This window comes from Drosophila suzukii, unplaced genomic scaffold (genome assembly GCF_043229965.1).
Source record: "Drosophila suzukii unplaced genomic scaffold, CBGP_Dsuzu_IsoJpt1.0 scf_5, whole genome shotgun sequence".
NCBI lineage: Eukaryota > Metazoa > Arthropoda > Insecta > Diptera > Drosophilidae > Drosophila > Drosophila suzukii.
Window position 1 is genome coordinate 922291 of NW_027255937.1, and position 5287 is coordinate 927577.

Below are 5287 nucleotides of genomic sequence, written 5' to 3' on the forward strand. Positions count from 1 at the left end.
TTGTTCAGCGTATGTAATTGGGGGTTCTGCTTACACTTACATTCATGTACTCGCAAATTGTTTGTGATTGTTTTTGCTGCTTTACTTCACTGTATCTGCTTGGCTTATGCTCCAATGTGAGTCACCACTTTCTCCAGGGCATGATGTTGGTCGCGGCGTCTCTGAACAGAGCGCTTGTAGATCTTTACAACCTTAAGGAGCACTATAACCAGGAGTAGTCCAACGATGAGCTTCATGGTCTTGTTGACATCCTGAACATCATCTTTGTGGTCAACGATCTCGACTGTGTTAATCACATTGGCGGCCACTTTAGACGTTTTGCTACCCATCTTGGGGTCCTTAGGCCATTCACTTGGTTCACTAGTTTTTTTCGTCCTTCGGGTTTTTGCAGGTTGACTTCCTCCAGATTGTGGTCGATCGCAGGACCGGTTATAGGGACTTCCTCCTGGGGGGATTTGATTCTAGGGAAACGTCAAGACATCCTTCTGGACACCAGCCTTCTTCCAGTCGTGGTCTGTGTTGATGGGAGTTGTACCTCTAGCCCACTGTCAGGGGGAGACCAGAACCATTTCTGTCCCTTCTCTATTTGGCTGGGGTCTTTTATACCGGACTAGAGCTTTCGTTAGCTCCCCATATTGGATGAGTTAGCTAAGTGTTCCCACCTAGGCATACTGTTTCTCTATTTCCCCTATTTATGGAGTCAACGGCCGGTTAGTGCACTTTGCTACCTTACTGGAGTACGGTTACGAGCAGGTCGATCGTGGTCGTTGTTCTGGCCACGCGACACCCATGACCTGCCGAATTGTTTTTGCTGATTTGCCCTTATCAATTGGAGTGTGGTTAGTCATTACGGCTCCTACCCTCAACTTATGGCATTTGTTTTGCCGGGGTTAATCTTCTATGGGGGAAGGGCGTACGTAACAAATGTTTTGTCGGGACAAGGCATCGGCCACAAAATTTTCCTTTCCTGGCTTATAGAATACCTTTGCGTTGCGTTCTTCATTGAATGCCTTCCATCGTTTAAATTTGGCAATAGTATTTCACTCAGAAACAGCGAACGTGAGAGGTTGATGATCTGTGAAAATTCGAATTTCTTTGGAGCCATATAGGTAATTTTGTAATTTCCCTATAGCCCAAACAATGGCTTACAATTCCCTTTCTTTTGTAGCGTAGTTGAGCTCGCAGTCTTTTAATGTGCGAGATATCATCGTGATTGGCCGTCCATTTTGGGATAAAACTGCACCGATACCACTTGCAGAAGCATCAGTAGTCAAGTCAAAGGGCAGTTTGAAATCTGGATACCTTAATATGACCTCTTCAGATGATGAAATGTTCCGCAGGTGCTCAAAAGTGCTGCGTTGGCTCTTATCAAATTCGACTGCATTTTTTTTTAAACATATTTTTGCTTACCGAGCCATTCTCTCCCTTAAGTATGGACGTGAGTGGCCTTGCTATAGAAGCGAAATCTTTGACAAAACTTCGGTAATAACTGGCCAATTTTAGAAAAGATCTAAGGCTGAACAAGTTTTTTGGTTCAGTGTATTCCTGTATGGTTTTTACCTTTTCAGGGTCTGCTTTGGCTCCGTCTGCTGTGACTATAAAGCTTAAAAATTTCCCACTTCCTACGAAGAATTTGGTTTTCTCTTGTGTCACTCCCATGTTGGCTTCACACAGGCATTTGAGAACTGTTTCAATGTGTCTTACATGGTTGGCAGCGTTTTCGTAAAAAATTATCACGTCATCTACATAAACGTAACAGCATTTCCCGATCTTCTCGCGTAGCACGTCGTCGATTGCCCTTTGGAAAATGCTTCCTGCATTTTTTAGCCCAAACGGTAGACGGCAGAACTCATATTTTCCTCCGTTTATGGAGAAAGAGGTTTTTTCACGGTCCCATTCGGCTAAGTAAATCTGGGGGTACCCCGACTTTAGGACTAGGGTTGTGAAAAATGTTGGCTTCCCTAAGTTGGCTAGAATCATAGGGATACTTGGCATATGGTAACGATCGGCAATGGTCCGTTCATTCAGTTTCCTGAAATCGATCACCAGTCATTTTTTTTTGGTGCTATCGGCCTCGGAGCCTTTTTTGTCAACAACCCATGCTGGGCTGTTGAATGGCGACCTAAAAGGGCGAATAATACCGTCTTTTAGCAGCTGTTTGATTTCTTTATTAACAAATTCAGCCGCTCCCATATAATACGGGTGTAGTTTAGAATAAACGGGTTCGTTACTTTTCGTACGAATCATGGCAATGACCGAGGTGTTAAATGGAAGCGCCTCGTTAGAGCTCGAAAACACTTTACTTCTCTTAAGGATCATTTTTCTAAAGTCTGCTTTCACTGAGTTTATGAATACTATCTCATCGACATTTGCGAAGTTACGTTTCCGTACCTAATTTCGCTGCTACGTAAGTGTAATGCCGCTCCCGCCTGCGTTAGCAGATCGAATCCTAATGTGGCATCAAACGTACTCAGGGTATCTAACAAAAAGAAAAGGGCCTTTAGGCCAAATATATGCATTAGGCATTTGTTTTTTATTTTACTGGACCCATGTATGGTACTCACAGTGAATGGGGGGTTGACAGGCATTACGTGTTTTAGCTCCTTTACGGGCTTCACATAATTCTTTGCCGCCCCAGTATCTATTAGAATTTTCATAGTTCTCCCCGCCAACCTTCGCTCAATGAACGGTAAGCGGAACCTTCCTCTAAAAAATTGAGAAGATCGTCAGAGTCAAGTGGGTCGATGTCCTGCTCAATTGCATTCAGTGCGGCTGCGGCCGCGCCTTCATAATCCTGTTCTTCCTCAGCAGCTTGCTCAACGTTGCTTATCCGTTGGCGCCTCTGACCAGTCATTCTTTCCGAAAGGTTTGGTCTTTTTGGGTTTTGAGGAGTGGGAGATGGTGTATTATTCCCCTGGGATTAGAAAATGATGGATCTACGTCCATGGGCTCTGGGGCCTGCTCTGGCTTACTCCGATCCGTCCAGATGTCCTGCCTGCGCCAATAATCATTATTTTGATTTTTATTTTGTCTTTTGAAAAAATGGGGATTTTTTTCCTGGCCGCGATCGTTTCCGAAATATTTCCCTTGTTTCTCGGGCACTCGCTGTTGGCCCTTGTGGAAGTCAGTATATAATTGTAAAATTAAATAACTCATAGGCGTCTGTGGCGGACTGCCTCCACGGCACGTATTTATCCTGCATCCCGGTAAAGTCTGGAATTGTCTCTTTTATGTGTAATGGTATGTCGCACGGCACTAATACTGGATTTACTGCTATTCTTTGATGTTTCAACTTATGGCGCCACTACGTGCAGACTTTGTAGCTGTTGGTTACTTTGTTTAACCAAAGCTTCTATGCTGGCTGCGTGCATAATGTCTATGTCTTCTTCCTGTACCTGTGGTAATTGATACCCTTGGGGCACTTGGTCCCACTCTTCTACAATTTCGTGTTTAACCTTTCTATATGGACCCTGAAAGCTCATAAGGCTACTCTATGGTCAACATTACACACTTATACAATATGGCCGAATATTTGACTCGGCTGAACTTATTTTGGGTTTGGGATTTCATATATTTATAGTTTATTTTTATATTAATATATGTATTTAATATTAATAACCGGGTGTTTGATGTCCAATATAACCAAACAACATTTTTTATTACTCGAAGGCGGTAGAGCAAATATTTTTGATCCACAAAAACAAATCACACTTGCTATAGGAATATTTTAATATTCTACTTATTAAATTCACTGTGTAAATTAACGCAGTGTGAGGGGATGGGAACGGTCAATGTGGGGTCCCTCGCCGCTGTCTCCAATAATTCGTAGCCGGTCGGCCGTACTGCTCCTATGTTGAGATAGGGAGATTAGGGTGGAAGGGAACTGTCCTTCGATACAACTGGCCTAGAGACTCAGTCGGTATATTGGTTAATAAAAGATTTAACGGCTAAGTGCCGGAGTTTCATTAGTAGGAGCTGGTGCTCTTAATTTATTGAATATCAAATATGAACTGAACTTAAGAATTAACAATAGCTCATGTATGACTTGACGCCCGTGGCAGACCGCTGACCATGCACATTTTGCAGAAGTCGTACGATTGCTGTCAGCCAATGATACAAAGCCACGGACCATAATGGCACAAAATGTTGGCTCAGCTCTCGTGCCCATTACGGTGGACCCAAAATTAAGATAGACCATACATGAGTGGTATAAGAAGTGTAATAATAATAATAATAAAAAATGATTAATATTAATAAAGGGAATATGAATTGGCCTGCTCAGCCTAAGCTGGGAGTTGGTTGTTAACTACTCCCCCCTTAAATTAGACGCCGTCCTCGGTGACAGCCAATTCGTCGATGGACTTTCGCAATTGGGATGCCTCTCGTTTGCGCCTGCAGTGTTGTTGGAGCAGGACCAAGCCGCATAGTGCGAGGCTGACGGCGACTCCCGCGGCGAACCAAATCCTTGGTGCACCTCCAGCCGACACGTCATCTCTGAGCTCCTGCATCAGACGCAGGTTGTGCTCGTTCATCCGTTGTAGTAGTGGCAGACTTAGTTTGTGATCGTGTCCCGTGATTTTAATTAAGGGAGAGGCCGCGATTCCCGGGCTCTTTTTCACAGAGTAATTGAGGTTCAAATACACGGAGTCGTTAATCACCGCTTTCCTTTCGAAAGTAATAAGGTGGGTCCCTATTATGGTTGTTGTGGGACCGTCATCGATGGTAATCCTCGTAAGTTTTTCGTTGACAATTATTACTCCGTCGTCCACGATTGTAAGGGATTCTAGATTGCTGGGCCGCGTCCGGCATGTAGCAGCCCCGCCTGCATGTAATTGCCTGGCGCAAGTCGTGGGACGCCCTTTTGCAAAACGTGGCCAAGTTGGTAGAAGCGCAATCGGAGACTGCTAGGATTCCGTCATCACATTCCGCCACGATGTTGTATTCTATTTGTAGCATAGTATAGTAGTGTGCGACAGGGAAGAGCAGGACTTTTTTACAAATAAACTTAACTCTAGGATACTGAACTATGACATGGATAAAAAGATTAGATTGAAAAATTTTAATCTTAGATAAGACTAACTATGGGGACCTCCGTGAGCTGTTCGTCAAATATAGATTTAAGGTCGTTGTGATTAAATATAACCGGATTTATAATGTGTTTCTTGGCAAGTGTGATCGTGAGCATGCAATTTTGTAATTCTGAAATAAGGATTCTATTCCTGGCTAGAAGTGTTTCGAAAAGGTGGCCGGAGTCAACTAACCCGTCCCTTTTTTCCTTGAGAATTTT